This window comes from Trachemys scripta, chromosome 2 (assembly GCF_013100865.1).
Source record: "Trachemys scripta elegans isolate TJP31775 chromosome 2, CAS_Tse_1.0, whole genome shotgun sequence".
NCBI classification, from domain to species: domain Eukaryota; kingdom Metazoa; phylum Chordata; order Testudines; family Emydidae; genus Trachemys; species Trachemys scripta.
In genome coordinates this window covers 145,295,272-145,315,619 of record NC_048299.1, presented here as the reverse complement: position 1 = coordinate 145,315,619, position 20,348 = coordinate 145,295,272, and positions in this window count along the sequence as shown.

Sequence of the window (20,348 nt, the reverse complement as noted above, 5' to 3'; positions counted from 1 at the left end):
AATACATCTCTTAGCCTATAAGATGCCACCGGACTCTGTTGCTTTTTACAGATCCAGAGTAACAGCTACCCCTCTGATACTTAATAAGAATTGGCTCTAAGCATGTATTTTGGATAAGATCTAAGTTAAAATTTGACCTGGGTCTGGGGCTTGGTCCTTTGGGATCAGGAGAACCTTTCTTTTATATGATGAGATGTCTGGATGGAGGCCCGAGGCTGGATACTTTAAGGGAACTGCATTGTTTGGACTTCTGAGTAACCAGTAAGGTAATATAGAAGTTTTTGTGCTGGTTTGGTAAATCTAAGCATATGGGCCAGTAGGAGGGGTGTGGGCTCCCACATACCAAATCCTGGGTCCATTTAAAAAAACATGCATGTAAAAGTGAATAATTCACTAAAACATTAGTCTTATTAGGTGGTCTATTTTTTTTAATAGATTTCTAGTCAGTGCTCCTAGTAGAACACCTAACATTTAAATAAAAATAAATCAATAAATATTTTGGCCATTAGAACACCTCCCCACCCCCCACCCACACAGCTTCAGTGTGTATGTAAACTAAAGCCAAAAAAAGTTGTCACTGTTCATAATGTTTGCTTAAAAAAATATAAAGCAAAAAACTACCCTGACAGGACACCTACTTTTTCAAGCTAATAATAGCTGTGTGTATGTTAAGGCTACCATGTTGCAAAATATACATTTTAATCTCATCACTGCTGCAGGAAATCATTTTAGCCTGCAAATAAAATTCTACAATTAGCCCTTAAGTTTCAAACATCCTTTAATTGGACTACATTAGTACCTAATTGGTTTCAAAATTTGCTTTCGCTGCTACCAAAGGTTCAAAGAATCTCCAAATTACAAGGGCAAATCCATATGTTTCAAAATACATAGCAAATGTTTAAAAATGTCTTTCATATAGCTAATGTCTACTTTATATACTAAGTATAATATATTGTGCTTTGTAACAAACTGTACAACAACATTACTGCAAAAATATTACTGCTTTTATTATTTAGTTTAAAGTTGTTTTTGTAAAAGAAAAGTAGTAATACCTTTCATATCCATGCTAATCATGCATTGTCATTGCATCCAATTAAAACCCCTAAAATTAAAGTATTTAATGTAAAATCTAAAATCCAAGGCTTAATGCAAATAAAGGTTTAAAAATGTTAGTTGTGCTAAAAGCACAAAAGGGTGTGTGTGTGTGTGTGTGTGACAGGGATTTCAATGCAAACAGTCTCTCTTTAAGCAAGAGTCAGGCTAGCTGTAATCCTAATAACGTTAGATCTGTAGAAGCGAGGACTGTGTAAAGTGAGTGTGAAAGAACTGTGTGAAGTTGTTGTGACCTTGTGTTAAAGTATAAAATGTAAACTAGCCTAAATAAAATATCAAAATGACCTATATATAAACAAAAAGCAACTGTTGCTCATTATTATATGTAACAAAGTATAAATGCTCACTAATTGTTTACCCAAAAAAACCTGTTTAGCTCTCTCCCTCCACGCAATTGCTAAAAATAATAAAGTATCTAATTTGCTGCACCCAACCTAAAAATAAAAACTTTGGTTTTCTCCAACCTGCAACTATCCCTTCTCCTTTCAGTAAGAATAGCTGTAACAAGAATTTGACCAAGAATTACTATATCAGCCTGTAGCAGGAGTCTATACACCCTCACTTTCAAGAAAGAATGAGCAACAGGTTGCAATTTACTGGCTTAATCAATGATGCATGAGAGCCTTTGCTTAATCTGGTCCATAATGGAGACCCAGTCTTACTGCTGGTATCCCTTTCATTCATGTAAGCTCGATAAATTGATTTATTAGCACTTGGTACTTACCCTGACCCCTTTAACTCCATAATAACACCCCCTATTATGACCAAGTCAGTTTTTTAAAGGAGATTTGGAAGTAATTGAGTTTGACAGCATTTCAGGTGAGCATCCAGTAGACTTTGACAGGCTGTTTGTGGGGAAAGAAGTCCTATGCAATGTTACAATTAGGCTAAGGTTATAACAGCAATATTGCTTCAGTGCCAATATTTGTAAGAGTTGTACTCTACTGACAGCACTAAGGGAAACTCAGTGGGAAGTCTTTCCATTGACTTCCATGGGCTTGGGACCAGGCTCTAAGTATATATTAGACATTTATCAACCATAAGTTACTGCCCATCTCTCTTTACCAATATCCTTCAGGATATTCCAGTATTTTGTTTTGATTGCAGAATTCCAATTGTACATTGATGGCTGATGTTAGATGCTCTTGTAATACAAATCTAGATCAGGGCTCCATTGTGGTAGGTGCTGTACAAACACATAGTGAGAGGCAGTCCCAGCCTCTGAGTTTATAATCTAGCAGTCTCTTGAACCATTGCCGGTATGACACTAATCTATTTAGACAATAGGAGCAGGCTCCTTGTGAGGTTAACGCTAATACCCAATAACCTTGTGTTTACTGCATCTACTATCTTTCATCTATCTCTGAGCACATTAAAATCTTGCACATTAATTATGTACATGCATTATTTTTATAGCTGTAGTAAAAATTCTATGCATTACAGCAGTGCTTAAAGAACTTACTGAGATCAGGGCCCCATGTGCTAGGTTCTGATTCTTCACTTAGTAAGAGGCATCCTGGTGCCAAAGATTAAAGTCTAAGACTGTAATCTGTTAGTCATGCGCAGCTGCATCTTTTGTCAACTAAATACCTTTGAAAAATCTGGCCCTTTGGGACTAAAATCATGATGTCCCTCAACGTGGTCCATTTGAGAGGCATGTGCTGTGGCTTTATTTTTTAGCTCAAATAAACACCACGGGGCTATTATGTAGGATGGATTTCATGCCAGCATGGAAAAGAGAGTGGGTAGAAAGTTGAGCTCGGCTGGTGGCAGGAATCTGTTGATGGCTGCAGGCAGCCACTATACAGTGTTCTTATCTCCCAGTGGCTTGACCCAAAATTGACCTAAATCAAATTGATCCCTCAACAAATCAGACTGAATTGAAGTGACTGGGCCTAATTCCCCTATGGCTGCCCATCAGCCAAACTCAGCAGATGAAGTAAAAATATATTCAACTGTTATTGCCATGGGGGTAGGAAGTTTTACTCAAGGAACTAGCCTCCCAGCCTGGACCCATTTGGAGCAATAAGGGGTGACCCATCAACTAGAAAAATTACACTGGTACCACAAGTTAGGCACATAGCTAGTGGTCACCAGCAGCATAGATGTCGATACTAGAAGTGGGGCAGTTTTTCCTCTATCATGTAATGTTTAAATGTTGTTGAGCATCCAAACTGAAAAAATCAACTCAAAGGGCCAAAACTTGTAGAAACAGAAAACATCTAATTTTGATAAAAATTGGCAAATCTTCTAAATACAATCGATAATGCACCTATGTACTCAATAGTACTCAGTGGGAAATATTTAGCCGCAGGTGATATACTTTATGCATTTTCCTGTAGTTTGTTTGCCTTTGGTTAAAGCAAAAGTCTGTAGTTACATGACAGTATGAACTTAATCATAGGACTGGAAGGGACCTCGAGAGGTCGTCTCATCCAGTCCCCTGTGCTTATGGCAGGACTAGGAATTATCTAGACCTTGTTTGTACCCTGGAAGACGTGAAAATATTTGTCATTATTTGTAGAATGGACTGATTTGGGAAATGTTTGGGGTTTTTTTGTGTATTTTTATGAAGTTATGCAGATAAGACCCTACTCCCTAATTATAAAATATATGTTCATGTCTGCTTGACCGGAGTCATAAGTCTAAAACACACATGGTACAACTGTAATTATCATCATACTGTCACTGAATAACATGACAATGTGTAAACTGATTATACAACAGTAATGATTCTTAGTAGAAGGGCTGCAGAATGTCTTATGAATCTCATGTGAATAACAAAGTATATACTCTGATGTAACCCCCGTGATGCTGTTTAACAGATTGCCAGCTCAGGCTAGAGCAACAGAGCGATTCGCTTGCTGAATGAATAGCAAAGAAATGCTAAAAGGTGTGTTCAAGCCAATTCCCTTCTTAAAGTAGATCAAAAGGAGATGGTGTGTGTTTTTGTTTGTTGTCTTGCCTATCACATTACATCTAGTTACATTATATATCCTGTACTTATTATCCCTAGAGATGTATTTACTTGATGCTTAAACTTCATGAAAACTAATGAAAGCTTGTTTGGATTGTTGTAACTAAATGCATTATGTAAATATCTGTAATGGGATTGGAGGTTTGGAACTGTAAATGAAGCAGCATGTTAACTTCAAAGCAATGGGTTATTGCATTGAAGGATGGGAAATCCTCCGACCCAGTCTGTGGTTAGTCAACAGAGGAAAAGCCCATCCTGTGATGGAGAAACTTGCCGGATTGCCTTCCGGGAAAGACAGCTGTAAAAGAATGGATCTAGGGCATGATCCTCTATCTGTGGACTGATGGATTCTGACAGGGTGCAATGCTGAGCTACTGGGGGCCAGAGATCCTTGGAGCTACTCTAGGGAACCCTGAGATACTTATGGGAAAAACTAGCAGATTACTACATCTCTGCTATCCTATTGGACTTACATTAACAGCTCAGCCAAAGTTTGTATTTTACCTTCTTTAACCTCTCTAACTCTCATTTTGTTTTCTTACCTAACAAACCTTTAGTTACAGAAACTGGTCGTCAGGGTTGTGTTTGGTGTGAGATCCAGAGTATCCATTGACCTGGGGTAAGTGACTGACCCTTTGGGGTTGGGAGTAACCTAATGTGAGATGACTTTTTTGGTTTTAATAACCTTTCATCTCAAAATCCAGTTTGTCTGGGTGGTAAAGAGGGGCTGGAGAGCCTCGGGGACTGTTGTTGGCTCCATGGTAAGGCTAATATAGTAATTGTTACTAGCTTGCTGAAATCTAATAGACTACATCACCAGTTTGGGGTGTCTGCCCTGCTTTCTGACTGTCTGATCTAAGCCTGGGACTCTCCATTGTAAGCCATACCAGACAGCGTGACAACTCTTAGGTATAACTATTGACTGTCGAACGTAACATCCCTTCAAGCTATAATTACTCTAATAAAAAAAGTCTGTCAGTTGAAACGTCTCTACTCCCACCCGGAATCTGTCTCTGCTGTGTTCAATGCTCTGTTGCTATGCTCATCACTGTCACAGCTGCATGCTGAGCACACCAAATATTCCCTGCAGCATTTGCACCTCGTTGTTGCACAGGTGAGGATGGTTTCGGGAGCAGCATATTAGGGATATGTCACCCATCCCCTGCTGACAGGGGACCTATGACAATACCTAACTGTTGCATGAGTCCATATGTAGGACTGATAATTTGCATATTTCAGGGGCTGCCTGAAGGAGGCTAGTGTTGATGGCAGTTTCTCACTTGTGGTGGTGGTCTCCTTAGCAAACAACTTAACACCGCACATTAGCCAGCAATGCGTGCTTCTTATGGCAGTGCAATAAAGCTACCCATAAGACATAGGCTGATCCCTCTGAAAAAGCTTCAATTGGGCTGGACTGCAGTTAAATACCTTTAAATTGGTACTGAGCAAGGACTATTTGATTCAGCTAATGAATCTTGAATAACCAGAATTAATGAGGATTGCCCATGCCATAAATGCAAAGTAATGGTCCTAATTTAAAAAGCCATCAACAGGCAGAGACAGTCCTACCTCCTAGACAATCCTCTTTAACGTATGACTTTCTCTGCTCTTTGCCCTCAAAACTAATCAGACTGTAGGTAATAGGAGCAGGATTATAAATACCATCATGCAGTTAGGTTATCAACACACCATAGCTCATATTCCGTGCTTGATCTTGGGATGTATTTCACTAGCCTTCCCCAGCTCCACACCCCCATAATCCATGCACTGTTAGACATCACTATGGGCCTACAAAGAGGTGCTGCATGGAATGCCAACCGATGCTACTGCAGCCTTCGTATGGCTCTTGCATTTCTTTTCAAAGGTAAACTGACAAAGTGCTCTAAAGTTCAGACAGTCAAATGAGCTTGGAAATGTGTGTTAGAAGGCTGTGGGCTACAATTTGTGGTGCAAACTTGGGGTCACAGTCGAGGGTGTCCTTCTCCTCCTGGCAAAAGACCTGCAGCTCATTTTAAAATGCAGAGCCAGATTGGTTTGAGAAGTGGTATGCTAGATGAGGACCCAATAGGGTACAATTGTGATGGTGGTTGGTGAATAAAGCCACCCCTTTCCAGGTCAGGACCTGCCTTTACAATTGGGCAAATGAGCAGGGGCACTCCAGACAATGCTGATGGAGCAGGCATGCAGAGCTGGGAAACTAACTGAGGCTATGTCTGCACTTAAAAGGCAACAGCAGAGCTACTGTAGCACTTCACTGTAGATACTACCAAAATCAATGGGAGGGCTTCTCCTGCTGGCAGAGGGGAGCTCACCTGCCCAAAAGACAGTAGCTAGGTTGACTAGCTTGCTCAGATATTTAAAACAGAACAGTTTCTAGAGGCAAGATGGAAGGTCCCCAGCCTCTGTCACTCTACCAGAAAAGGTTATGATATGATATACCAGTGAAGATTTGATTCCCACACTCCAGGCATGTAGCCTAACCACTAGACTACCAAGCTTTAGACAAGTGTTACTTGTGCCAGCCCTTATCTGTGGAAGCTGTTCCACTTTAAGAGTGGACTGAGCTCCCCCATTCCTATACCCCAAAGATCAGGACCCGGCCCACCCATCTGGGCTGCCCTGGACATCATCTTAACACTGGCAGGGGAGGGATTTGCAGCCACATCTTCCAGAACCCAAGCCAGTAGCCAAACCACTAGACTATAGAGGAACTGTTTTTGCCCAACAATATTTAATGTGAGAAATATGGAATTATCCTAACTATTCTTCTTTAGAATTACCCTTAAGAACATGTTGGAATGCACCCACATTTGATTTGGTTCGGACCCCAGCACTTTTTCTGAGAGGTGAATGATAATTGTACATGATTAGACATCCCCTTTATAAGCTGTTGCTACTAGTTAAAGCTCAGGGTATAGGAGACAACTTCTAGCCACTGACTTACTGTATGATCTCAGGGGAGTCATTTAATCTTCCTCAATTTACCCAGCTGTAGAAGGGGTAGAACCATACATAGCTGATGAGCTAGTGGTAGAGAACTATTTGCAGATTGTCCAATGTTGAACAGCTGAGCTATTTGAAATCATTCAAAGAATGGTTGAGGAGGATATAAGTTTGTCTAAGATTGTTCACAAACTCTGCTGTGACTGTTGCTTTTATTGTGTGATGTATCAGCTAAATCACAGACTGTTTCTGCTCCCTAGGTGCATTATTCCCCTGCCACACACTGCTAGTAGCTTGTGCCTCTCAACACTTGCATCACACATTCTGTCTTCAACACTCACTTCCTTCTGCAATCTTGCTATTGAAAAAAATCTACGGTACCAACGTGTTCAGAAAGCACATAAAAGGCCTTGCCAATGCCATCCAACCAATTTTCATTTTTAATTTGAATTGATGGTTGGTCACTTTCTGGTCGGAAGGCACATGCAGGTGACCATCCTAGATACAAATCTATCTACATATCACCTGACTTAATTAGAGCCCTGTTTACAAAGGAGTTCAGGGCCAGATTTTTCAAAGGTGTCTAAAGATGCAGCTAGGGGTCTAGTGGGAATTTCAATCGGAGTTGGACACCTAACCTGCTTTGGTGCTTTTGAACTAGGTGCCTAGCTGTATCTTTATATACCTTTGTCAATCTGACTCTCAGATCCTACTTAGGCCCCTCAAAGAGGGCCAGATTCTTCAGCACCAAGCAACTCCCATTGTGACACTTCTGGCCAGCGTTACTGCCACTTTCCACCCTGCAGGCTGAGCTCTTCTGAAAAATCTGGCCCTTGGTGTTAATAAAGCGCACTCTCATTCTCAAAAGAAAGGAGCTATAAGTGCAGGGAACTATTAATAAATCTTATACAGCACTGAATTATTTGCATGTTTTAGCAATCCACTCAAGTCCATTCTCGAAGGTTGGGGGGTTTTTTGTTTCAAGTAGCCAACAGAATGGATAATTAAATATAGCACAGACAGGGTACTTCAATAGGTAGTGTAGCACTAGGCACTGCACCTTTAAGGGCAGAGCTTTCCAGACAGCATTTAGACTGAGTGCTGTGAAGCTCTTATTTATAGCCATTTAACTTAGACACAGATTAAAGCAGAGCTCTTGCCAGTCAGTACCCATCACTGACCCCTATGGGTGGTAGGTGTTTTCATTCCACTTATATAGCAAACAATCTAACGTACATTCTCATAGGAATTTAGTCAGATCCAAATGAGTGATTAAAATCTTCCCAAAAACTTAAATAACCCTTTCTTGGTGATGACCATTTTTAAACTTAACTAAATGGTTAACTTTGAACTAGCTGAAAAAGGAATGCACATGAAACATGTTTAATTGTAATGTTTGCTTTCTGCTGGATGACCATGTAGGTCAAGAGACAAGGAACCTTCTGAATCTACAACCAGAGAGAATGTACCTGGATTTTTACTATAGTTCTTTGGATTTACACCTCTAGGGTGAAATCTTGGCCTTCTTGGAGACAAAGGGAGGCAGTGTCTCCTAGTGGACAAAGCATTTGATTGTGATGCAGAAGACCTGGGTTCTGCTACTGGCTTGCTGGGTGATCTTGGGCAAGTCACTGCCCCCCTCTGCCTCAGTTTCCCCTTCTATAAAATGGGTCTAATGCTTCTGCCCTTCTTTGCAAAGTGCTTGGAGAGCTACAGATAAAAATGCTAAGTATTATTAATGGACAAAACTGACATTAATTCCAAGGGGGCCAGGTTTCTACCCCTGAGACTGACAACCAACAATCTTCAAAGAAAATTCTCATCATTAAATTACTTGAATAATGTTGAAGGAAAACTTTGGCATCTAAATAAAGGTTTGTGGGTTTTCTTGGTCTGTTTCACTCCTCTGAAGGAGCATTAATTGATGGTTTCCTCTCCCATTTCAAATTAACATGCAGGGGAAATGTGAATAACAATAGGAACTGAAAATGCTAATTTTTTGTTGCTGCTCATTATCCAAAAATAATTCAGTCTTGTTCTGATTCATGATCAAGATTATTTATTTATTTGCAGGAGCCTTGAGCATGGAATAGGAGTGTCGTCACATGGAGAGCACTTCTCATGTGAAATTGCTACTTCTAGGCAAGGTTAAACTTATCCTGGAAAAAAAAAATGCCTGAGGACTTGAATTCATTTCTAAATGATTTAGTGCCAGACTGACAGTACAGATTACTGAGGCCCTTTCTTTCCCACACATTAAGTACAGACAGGGCAGCAGCCCCCCCTACACTCTCCCACTAATGTTCAACACAAAGTTGGAGGTACAAGTAGTAACCATGTGGTGGTGAGGAATAAATAAAAAAATATATGGAGATATACCTCTCTCTTAAAACTAGAAGGGACCCCCTGGCCTTCACTCACAGGACCAAGTACTGTTTTTGCCCCAGATCCCTAAGTGACCTCCTCAAGGATTGAGCTCACAGCCCTGGGTTTAGCAAGCCAATACTCAAACCCAGGGCTGTCTGTGATAGAACAGCATGATTCTGCTCCTCCCCTTCCTGAACCTTTGTAAACTCAAGTCAGACTTCGGGTATTGTTGCTTTCTGTTCATGCGAGAAGGACCAGGGACGTGAGAGGGTGAAGGAATAAGCTGTCTAACATCTTGGTGCCAGTGACTTGGATACATCGCATCAGATACGTGAGTGGCAGCCTCTAAGTCCCCCCTCCCCAACAGTCCGTGCAGCTGCTTGGAGGGGGTATGGCAAACTCTCATGATGGTTGCAGGTTCTGGCAAGCTGGGGTAATGGACTTTTTGAACTAATGACTAAGGAAGAATCAGGGCCCATACCAGGTGCAGGGATCCACCTGGGATGGGATTGAGAAGGAGATGGGGGAGGTTTGGGGAGACCCCAAGGGAAAGGAGTGTAGGAAAAAGGGAATGGTATTACAAGGTTTGTGTGCTGGGAAGGGAAGCCAATCTCCAACACATTAAGGATTTGGAGGGGATTGTGGATCAGCAACAGATTTTAACAGAAAAATCCATGGTAGCAGATTTGAAGGCACGGGATGCTGCACGGACAGAGGAGTCTTGTGAGGCAATCCGGAGAGAAAGGGATGAACTGCTGGGGAGAGTAGGAGACTTAGAGGAGGAATTGTATCAATGTAAACATGGGAGGAATGGACTTGGGGACTCTAAACCATCCACCCCACTAATGGAGCTGAAGGAGACACTTCCACCCCCCTACCCTGAAAAAACACTGTACCCACCACTGCCAGTGGATGTTGTAAGCCAGCAATCCACAGTTACAGCCCCTGTGAGAGAGGCTACCCGGGAGGAACTGTAGGAGGCAGGAATAGTGGCCCTGGTTGCAGGGTGGGGGATTGTGCTTCACAAGTAGAACAGGCAGAAATCCGCCCCTTGTCCCTGAAGGACCGGGAGGCAGTACTGGGCCGTTTGGGAAAGGTACCCTGGGAGGATTGGGATCAGTTTGTGCTGTGGCTAGTGGAGGTGGGCAGGGAGATGGAGGGTCTAACTCATGAGGACCAGGTGATCATATGGCCCAGTCTTTTGGGATGGGGCACCTTAAGAGTCGATGTGGCAGGACTGGCACACCCATTTCTAATCCCTGGACAGGTGGCAAGACAGTTGTTTGGGGTGTACTCTTTTACTGCAGGGATGAATAAGATTAAGTGAATCCCTGGGGAAACAGGGCAGGATGCACTTAATCGCATACAGGCATAGACACAGTGCTAGCTGGATCCCCTGGACAGTCCATGGGTGATACCCCAGACAGGGGCACCAGGACCTGGTGGGGGTGTGGAGCATGGTAGGGGTGTGGAATTGCTGGAGAAACGGTTGGAGCTGAGTGATCCTCAGTTCATGGGGCATGTAAGGTTGCAGCACCCTGAACTTACTGCCAATCAGCTACCCCAGTTTCTGGGACAGGCAGATGTGTGGCGGCAGATGCATGAGGGGGGAGAGCCGGTCCATGTTATTACTGCAGGGGATCAGTACAAGGTGGAAAGGGGTGGGTCAGCCCGGAGGAGAGGAGGTAGAGGGCGAGGTCATGGCTTTGCGGGGGGGGGGTAGTCAGGGACAAGCGGGCACCTATAGAGCAACAGATCCAGAGACTGCAGGCTAAACTGACTACCCAGGATCTTACCAGATCAGGGGGAATGTGGCCCTGGAGGCCAGGGGACTGGGACTGCCTGAAATGCCAGACACACAATTTTGCTTGGCGACAGGACTGTCTTCAGTGCCAGGACCCCTGCCCCCCCCCCCCCATGAACCAGTGGGAGGGACAGAGGTGGGTGCTGTGACTTAGGGGTGCCCTGGGAGGCGTCCTGTCCATGTTCTCAGTTTAGGACGGGACACATCTGGTCACCCTATGCTCCAGGGGGCGATCAAAGGGAGGGATTTTTTGATAAAACACTGAAGCAGCCATCAGTTTAACCACCTGGGTGCAGGAGAGGCCCTCAGAAGGAACTGTGACAATTGTAGGGAAAACAGGAGGGAAGATAGTTAACCCTGAGACAGGGACAGATCAAAGGAATCTGGGGGGAAGGGGAGATTATGTGGGGTGGTAATGATGTGCTAAATCTGGTGGGGGCAGGAGATTTACACAAACTGGGACTTGTACTGGACTTAGCCCTGACTGTCCCACCCCAGTAAACAGACCCAATTGGCTATACCATTCCTATGGGGATAGCCACTATGACCATTAAAGCAGCACAAACCCTTCCCCTACCCCCAGCTGGGTGGGAACACATCCCTGTGTGGGCTACAGCTAACCTAGATTGTGGTAGGCGCAGCATGGAGGTACTGCTAGAGGGAAGGGACCCTCCCCCACAGAAACAATATCCTATTCCTCAGGAGGCATTGGCAGAAGTGGGGGTAACTATTAGAGAATTGGAACAGCGGGGACTGATTAGAGCAGTTGCATCCCCTTGTAATGTTGCTGTGTGGCCAGAAAGCCAAACGGTACCTGGTGCCTCACTGTGAATTACAGGGTACTAAATGCTCTGGCCAATTCACCAGCCTCAGTAGTGGCAGCGTACCCTGAAATGCCAGCCTGCATTGGACCCCAATTCCGAATTTTCACCATTTTGGACATAGTGAATGGGTTTTGGTCTCTGCCACTAGCTACCTTGTGGCAGTATAAAACTGCATTCACGTGGGAGGGCAGACAATTCTGCTGGACGGTCCTACCCCAGGGATATCGGGACTCCCCTGCAATTTTTCACAGATACATGAGACAGGCTCTGGAGGGGGTGGATTCAGCAAGGTGCATACAATATGTAGATGACCTGTTGCTAATGTCAAAGACAGAGGAGGAAGACTGGGAACTAACCGAGCAGGTCCTCCAAGCTTTGGCAAGAGCAGGGTTGAAGGTCAATGGAAAAAAAGGCTCAGATGGGACAGACACGAGTGACCTACTTAGGAGTGGAAGTGTCCCAGACGGGAAGGGAAATCGATAAGGGACAGGTGCAACTGATCCAGTCCCTGCCACTGCCTACGGATGTTAAAAACTTGCTAAGTTTTCTGGGTCTAGCTGGATTTTGCGGCCAATTATGCAGAAATAGGTCAAATAGAGGTTGGGCTAACCCGAGCCTCAACTTGGAAGTGGTCAGAAGAGTGTACTGAGCCAGTGAGAGTACTAAAGGAAAACCTGGCCAGTGCTGGCCTCCCCCGATGGGGAGAAACTCTTATCTGTACCCTTTGGTATCTGACACTACCATTGGCTGTGCATTAACACAGGAGTATGGAGCAAAGGACCGACCTGTGGCCTTTGCCTCTTGACTTTTGAGGGCTGTGGAACTGAAGTATGGATGGTGTGAAAGGGTGCTGTTGTGCACATAGTGGGGGGGGGGGGGGAGGGAAACTCAAATACCTCACGGGAATGCAGACAGTAATAGTCCAATCTCATCATGACCCCCTGCGGCTGTTAAACATGCATACTATCTCACAGGGACTAGTGAGTGGGCAGCCTATTGCCAAATGGTGGCTGGCTCTACAGGCAGAAAACATGAAAGCAGAAGTGTTAAAGGAACCCATAGTCTGGGTAACCAGATTACATCTGGCTGGCACCCCACACCAATGTGAAGCCAGCCCAGGTAAAACCCAACATCAGGTGTTTCGGGCGGCTAACCCCAATCAGGTAAAGGAGGGGACACTGGTATGGTTTTTGGATGGAAGTTGTAGGTATGAGGGGGGATGGAAAACTGCAGGCTTAGCTGTTGTGGGAATCAGAAGAAATGAGATAGTCAGCACCATTGGTTTCTCACTAGAAGCAAGGTCAGCTCAGGAGGCAGAACTGGCAGCCTTGCTAACAGCTTTAGATGAAGTGGATCCCAAATCTGAGCCAGGAGGTTGGGTGGTGGTAGATTCAGATGATTTATTTTGTGGGGCCACATTAATGCTGAGATGGTGGGCCTGAGAATCATTTCAGGGCAACAGATGGCTCCACAATCAAGCATGCTAACTGATGGAAGCGAGTGGAGGACCTCAGTCACTGTTTTACACGGATCAATGTGGTAAAGGTAAAGGCACACAAGGAAACGGGATCCCTAAGCAAAGGGAATAATCTGGCCGATGCAGAGGCCAAGCGGGCTGCAACAGAGGCACGCCCATGGCCCTGGGAGCCAGAAGAGAGTGTGCCTATAGCAATGATAACAAGAAGTGGGGTGGATACAGATCGGGGAGGGCGAATTCGAGAGTTGCAAGAATCTGACCCAGGACTGGCAGGCATCATAAAACTTGGACAGACATGTGCCAAAGGTGGAACTAATGGAAGGGATTTGGTGTGTCTTAATAGCTGAGGGACCAGTAATGCTGTGCCCTCAGGAAAGCTGGATGGCTTTCTTAAGCTGGGTGCATGGGAGGTTGGCAGGGGGGACACCCTGGGTTTGTGGAGGCACGGGGAACTTTAAAAAGGTTGTGCTGGTGGCCAGGAATGGCAGCTGACTTAAAATCACATCTGGAACGTTGTTTGGACTGTACCAGGCACAACCCACCTCACAAAGTGCTAAGGGGAGAATTAATGAGACAAGCCCCAAGGGGACCTTGGGAAAGGATACAAATTGATTACAGAGGACCCCTACCACCAGCTCACAGGAAAAACCGTTTCATGTTGGTGGTAGTGGATGCTTTCAGCAGGTGGGTGGAAGCTTTCCCCACAAAGTATCAAACTGCCCGGGTAACTGCTGAAATACTGGTAAATGAGGTATTCACTCACTGGGGGGGTCCCAAAGGTGATTGACTCAGACCAAGGAGCTGCTTTCCAGTCAGATCTGCTAGGGGAGCTAACTGGAATTACACAATTGTTCCATATTGCTTATCACCCATAGGCTGCGGGACAGGTGGAACGCATTAACTGTACCATTAAAAGTGAGCTAAGAAAGGAAGTGGAAATGGGAGGAAAAAACTGGTCAATTATTGCCCTTTGTCTTAATGAAAATAAGGGCCCAAGAATCAAAGGGCACAGGATTTTCTCCATAGGAGGCTCTCATGGGAAGCCCATGGAACAGTGGGAAAATCTACTTACCCCAATACCTGGGGAAGTCACTACAGATGGCTTAACACAAGAATGGATTTTAACTCTAATCAACTATGTAAAACAGGTACAGCAGGCAGTGGCCTGGTGAGACCAGCAAGGAGCAGCAAGAGTCAAAGCATGGTATGACCTGCCCGGGGAGCGTGATCTACCCATGGTGGGAGATCCTGTGATGTACAAGATTCCAGGTCAACACCATCCATTCCCAGCTCCTAAATGGAAGGGCCCCTATCTTCTCCTTGCCCAACTAGGGCCCAGTCTGGTATTATTGGGTACAGAGAATGGAGGATGGGAGTGGGTTCACTGCACGCAAATAAAAAGGTAAGAAAAGGGGACGTGTAAATTTTGTTGTGTGTGTATTATAGGTTAAATTGAAAAGGATGAAAATTCCCTGGCCCTGAATGGAACAATTACTAGTGCTAATCACAATTGTCACATTTACAAATTCTATTCAGATCACACAATGTGAAGGGTCAAAAGGAGGAAACAGCTGGATGGCTACACATGCACCCTGTGGTAATAAAGCTAATGAAGGCTATGAGAATCTCCCCATAGAAAGATGTGCCACTAATACTCCAAACAGAAATTTGGCAGTGTCGGTACATGGTTTATGGATTAGATTGGGGAAATCCCAACCCGGTGGAGAATATCAAATTTATCAGGAAATATTGTATGGTACTCCTGGGCTGCTGCCATGATTAATGATAGTGGAAAACACAGTTACCCAGCTATGTGGTTTGTTACAGAGGGTCCAAAGAATATAACCCTCTGGTCTCCTGGAGCAAATGAACCCTCTGGAGAAAATAGGGCCCCACATTTAGGGTGTGATGTTACCATATGTAACCACAATGGTATTTCCATGGAAGATATTCCCCAAAGGTGTGATTATGTACATCTTACATTGGGCGTAAAATCCCCTTTGAGACGCTGGGTGTAGGAGGAGTTAACTGTTTTACAGAATGTAACCCTACAGGTGATGTGGATGCCAAGTTGGAAGAATCCAAATTTAAAGTGGCCACAGCCTGGAGCCAAAAATATTCCCTGACAAGCAAATGTATGGGAGCCATTTTGGGAACGGGTGCAGCCAGCACTTTTTAACATGTCCTTACACTCTATTACATGGGTGGTACACCCTAAGGAATGGTGGGTGGACCAAATTCATCCTAATTGTAGTATGTACATAAAGGGATTGAAACAACAATTCAATTGGTGGGTGAGGGGACGCACCTGGAATTGTCGTCGAAAAAGGGGATTGTGGGCAGCGGGGAACACTATGCTGGGTACATGGAATCTGGGGGACGAGTGGGTAACCAAACAATTAGTAAGCCAAAATGTAAAATTTCAACGATGAATTAAGGGCACAGCAGCAGCAGTTGCCACAGGGTGGAGGACAGCAGTAGAGGTAAACTTGCAGTTCACTCATTGGGCAGGAGACCTGGTGACATGGGTGGGGGATGGCTTCAGAAGATTAACTTGGGGAGAAGTGTGTGTAGGTATTCAAAATGCTCACTTAATAATGTGAATGGATATTCTGAGAGATGCTTGGTCAGAACAATGGCCTTCAGTATTAAAGCGTGAGGCTAGCCCATATTTATCCACAATTGCAAAAACATACCCTTCTACCTGGAAAATAACTTCCCCCACCTGTGGGGAGAGTTCTTGTGTAATTGTTACTATGATACCATGGGAAGGAAATGCAAACAAGGTGGTCCCCTTGAACCCTATGGGAGTAACTAGGGGAGCCCGTTGGGAGCCACTAGGAAATAGATGGGGGGGGGGGAATGGGGTAAATTGGACTGTCATCACATTAAGCAGTTGTATATCCAGAGGAGGAATATGGATGTTCCCCTCTCCTAGGACTATGGAGGAGCAGGATCAATGGCCTATTGCAAAGGGGAAGCATTTAGGGGTAATGTATATGGGGTACAGTGTATTCTGTTGGGAATGTATGCAATCCTGCAATAACACACTAGGAGGCAAAATCCTTCCAGTATATGACCAAATTATGAACTTCTTTCCACTGCCACCTGGACTATGGTGCACCAATGGATCAGTGGACTTAATGGTTGTAAACAATCAAACCAGCACCTACTACCCCATGTCGTACCAAGTAGTTGAACTGGTTTGGACAATACCAGATTTCACTGTTGATATTCAATGGACACACAATATGGACAAAAGTACACAAAGATTACAAGAGCAACTTGCTACAAGTGCCAACAGTTGGACACACGATACACACTCCAGGATGGCGCTGACAAAATTTTAACCCTATCAAAGGAGGAGAAGCAGTGTTTTTGGTCATGGCCAGGATGTTGGACCATACTGCAGTCGTCAGGACTCTTCAGTGTTGCTGTGGATTATCATAGCAACTGGTGTATTGTTAACTGTATTTGTGTTACGTTGTATATGGAAACAATTAAGGGGGGCACAACCACTAATTATAACCTATACGTAATGTAGTAAGCCCTCCCCCTCAGTGTACTAGACAACCCGGACCCAACCTTCTCAGGCCCACTATAATGGGAAGTCTGGAACACTAATTGGAATCAGTGTGGTATGCCCATATGAGAGAAGGTGCAGGGCACGGTACTACACAAGGGGCAGTGGGACAGATGGAGCATTGACACCTTCCACCTTGATGCCTGGCCCTATCAGGAAATGTGTCGCCATATGTCCTATGCTTTTCCAGGGATACCTGGGCAAGAGGATCCCAAAAGAAAAAAAGGGGTGGAGTGTTAGGATATAGATATTCAGGCCTCTCTGCAAAGTCCTATACTTTAATTGATAAGAATATACCTAAATTCTTAGCTAGTTACAGAGGTATAAAAGAAAGAATCAAAATCATTGTCTATCTGGGTAAGGGCCATCTCTCACTGTGACAGTCTGAGGCCCTGTTTAGTCATATTGAAATAAGACAATCTGGGGCTGTTAGGAAGATGATCCGATCTATCACCTCCAGAGAAAGGGAAGAGCCTAGAAGATGTGAAAAAATTTAGTTTGATAATTTTCTCTCTGGTATGAACTCACTTATCAATAGACACAGATGGAAAACTTATGTCTGTATAGATGTAGTTGTGAAATCCTCACTTCCGTATGTTTATTTGCATGGTCTCTGTCTGGTTCTGTGATGGTTTCTGTCTGCTGTATAATTAATTTTGCTGGATGTAAACTAATTAAGGTGGTGGGATATAATTGGTTAGCTAATTATGTTAGGATTGGTTAGGTAAATTTTAGTAGAATGATTGGTTAAGGTATAGCTGTGAATATTACTATATGAATTAGGGACAAACAGGAAGCAAGTTGGGATTCAAAAATAAGGAAAAAGGAACTTGGATTTAAGCTTGCTGGAAGTTCACCCCAATAAACATCGACGTGAGAGGGTGAAGGAATAAGTTCTCTAACGTGTATTCCTAGTTCTCCTAACAGACCTTAGTCTCTCGTCCCTGGCAGTGCAGATCTTTCTAGTACCCTCACATTTATTGACAGGAGCACTCAGATTTCTGGCACAAAAAAGGGACCAAGCCAGGCAGTTGCTGTAAAGATTCTTTTTTAATTACAGTGGAGCTAAATCAGAGCCTAGGAGGCTTTTGTTTACAGTGAAGCCAAATGAAGATCCTAAATGGTTTCATCTATTGCAATGTGGTAAAATCTCCCCCTTGGAGAGAACAGGCAGTGTGGCCTGGCCCAACATACAGAGCGCTGAACTGGAACTCAGAACCTGAGCTGTGTTCCTGGCTCTGCTCCTGGGTGATCTTGGACAAAGTTCCATGCCAAAGTTTCCCCATCTGTAAAATGGGCATAATGATCTCAACCTCTTTTTGTAAAGAGCTTTAAGATCTACTGATAAAAACTGCTATATAAAATCTAGTTATCATCATGAGGCTCCTCGGCAGCAAAGGGTTCTTACCTCAACCCCAACCCTTAAACCAAAGTCTATGTCACGCCCCCTCCAGATTCTAATTTTGCAGTTTGAGTCCATCTTTCTGCAGTAGAGACACCAAAGAAATAAGTACCTGCAGTGAGGATGAAGGGTGAGCACTGTTTTTGAGCAATCAGAAGTTTTAAGGTTCCCCCCCCCCTTTATGAAAATATCTGTCTGAACTGCCTGGATGAATAGACAATCATAATGGTCCCTTCTGACCTTAAAGTCTAGGACTCTATGAATAAGCCTAAACTGACCCTAGGCACTTATGCTTTTCTTCCATGGCTTTCTAAACCTTCCTTGACAACTGTATTTTCTTCTTCTTAAAGTGGCATTTGACTTAGATATGCTTTGTGGAGTATTTGATCACTGCCAAAAAACATGGCTGAATCTAGAGTTTAATGGTGCGTCTCAGTAGGACATTGATCCATTCTTTTTAAGCGACAAATCTGAGGAACTGTCCCAGGTTGAGGTGTCAGAGGAGGTTTTGGAACAAACTGATAAATTAAACAATAATAAGTCACCAGAACCACATGGTGTTTACCCAAAGAGTTCTGAAGGAACTCAAATATGAAATTGCAGAACTACTAACTGTGGTCTGTAACCCATCACTTAAATCAGCCTCTGCACCAGATGACTGGAGGGTAGCTAATACAATGCTGATTTTTCAAAAAGGTTCTATAGCCAATCCTGGCAATTATAGGCTGGTAAGACAAACTTCAATGCCAAACAAAGTGTTTGAAATTACAGTAAAGAACAAAATTATCAGACCAACACAATATGTTGGGGAAAAGTCAACACAGCTTTTGTAAAGGGAAATCATGCCTCACCAATCTATTGGAATTCTTTGAGGAAGTCAACAAACACATAGACAAGTGTGATCCCATTGATATAACGTTCTTGGACTTTCAAAAAGCCTTTAACAAAGACCCGTACCAAAGGCTTTAAAGTAAACTAAGCAGTCATGGGATGAGAGGGAGGGTCCTGTCGTGGCTCTGTAAGTGGTTAAAAGATAGGAAACAAAGAGTAGGAATAAATGGTCAATTTTCACAATGAAGACAGGTAAACAGTGAGGTTCCCCCAGGGATCTATACTGGGACCTATGCTGTTCAACATATTCATAAATGATCTGGAAAAGGAGGTAAAGAGTGAGGAGGAATGATACAAAATTACTCAAAATAGTTAAGTGCAAAGCAGACTGTGAAGAGTTACAAGGGGTGGGGGGGTTCTCACTAACCTGAGAGTCACCTGGGCACAAAATGTCAGATGAAATTCAATGTTAAGTGCAAAGTAATACATGTGGAAAACAATCCCACCTATACATATAAATCGATGGGGTCTAAGTTAGCTGTCTGGAGGTCTTTAGCAATCTTGGAGTCATCATGGATAGTTCTCTGAAAACATCTGCTGGAACTGGACAACAGGGGCTGGATCACTTGATAGTTCTCTTCACTCTCTGAAGCATCTGGCACTGGCTGCTGTTGGAAGACCGGACACTGGGCTAGATGGACCATTGCTCTGACTCAGTATGGCCATGTGTAAGTTCTTATGATCAGAGATACTGTGGAGAAGCTTTTGCCCATTGTGGGACTTTTCTGGGTGAAATTCACCACTCTGCAGAGGAGCAGCACAAAGTCTCTGAATCAGTTAAATCTCATAATGAGGCTTCAGTGGGGACATGACCCCTCTGCATAAGGGTGAGTTTCAACCTCTTTGAATAAGAAGATTTCACGCTCCGGAGCTGTCAATTTCACACACATTGCTGCCTGAGTTTATCTAAGGAGCTTAAAAGTATAGAGCACAGAATAATAAAGAATCATAAAGATGTGCACGAACG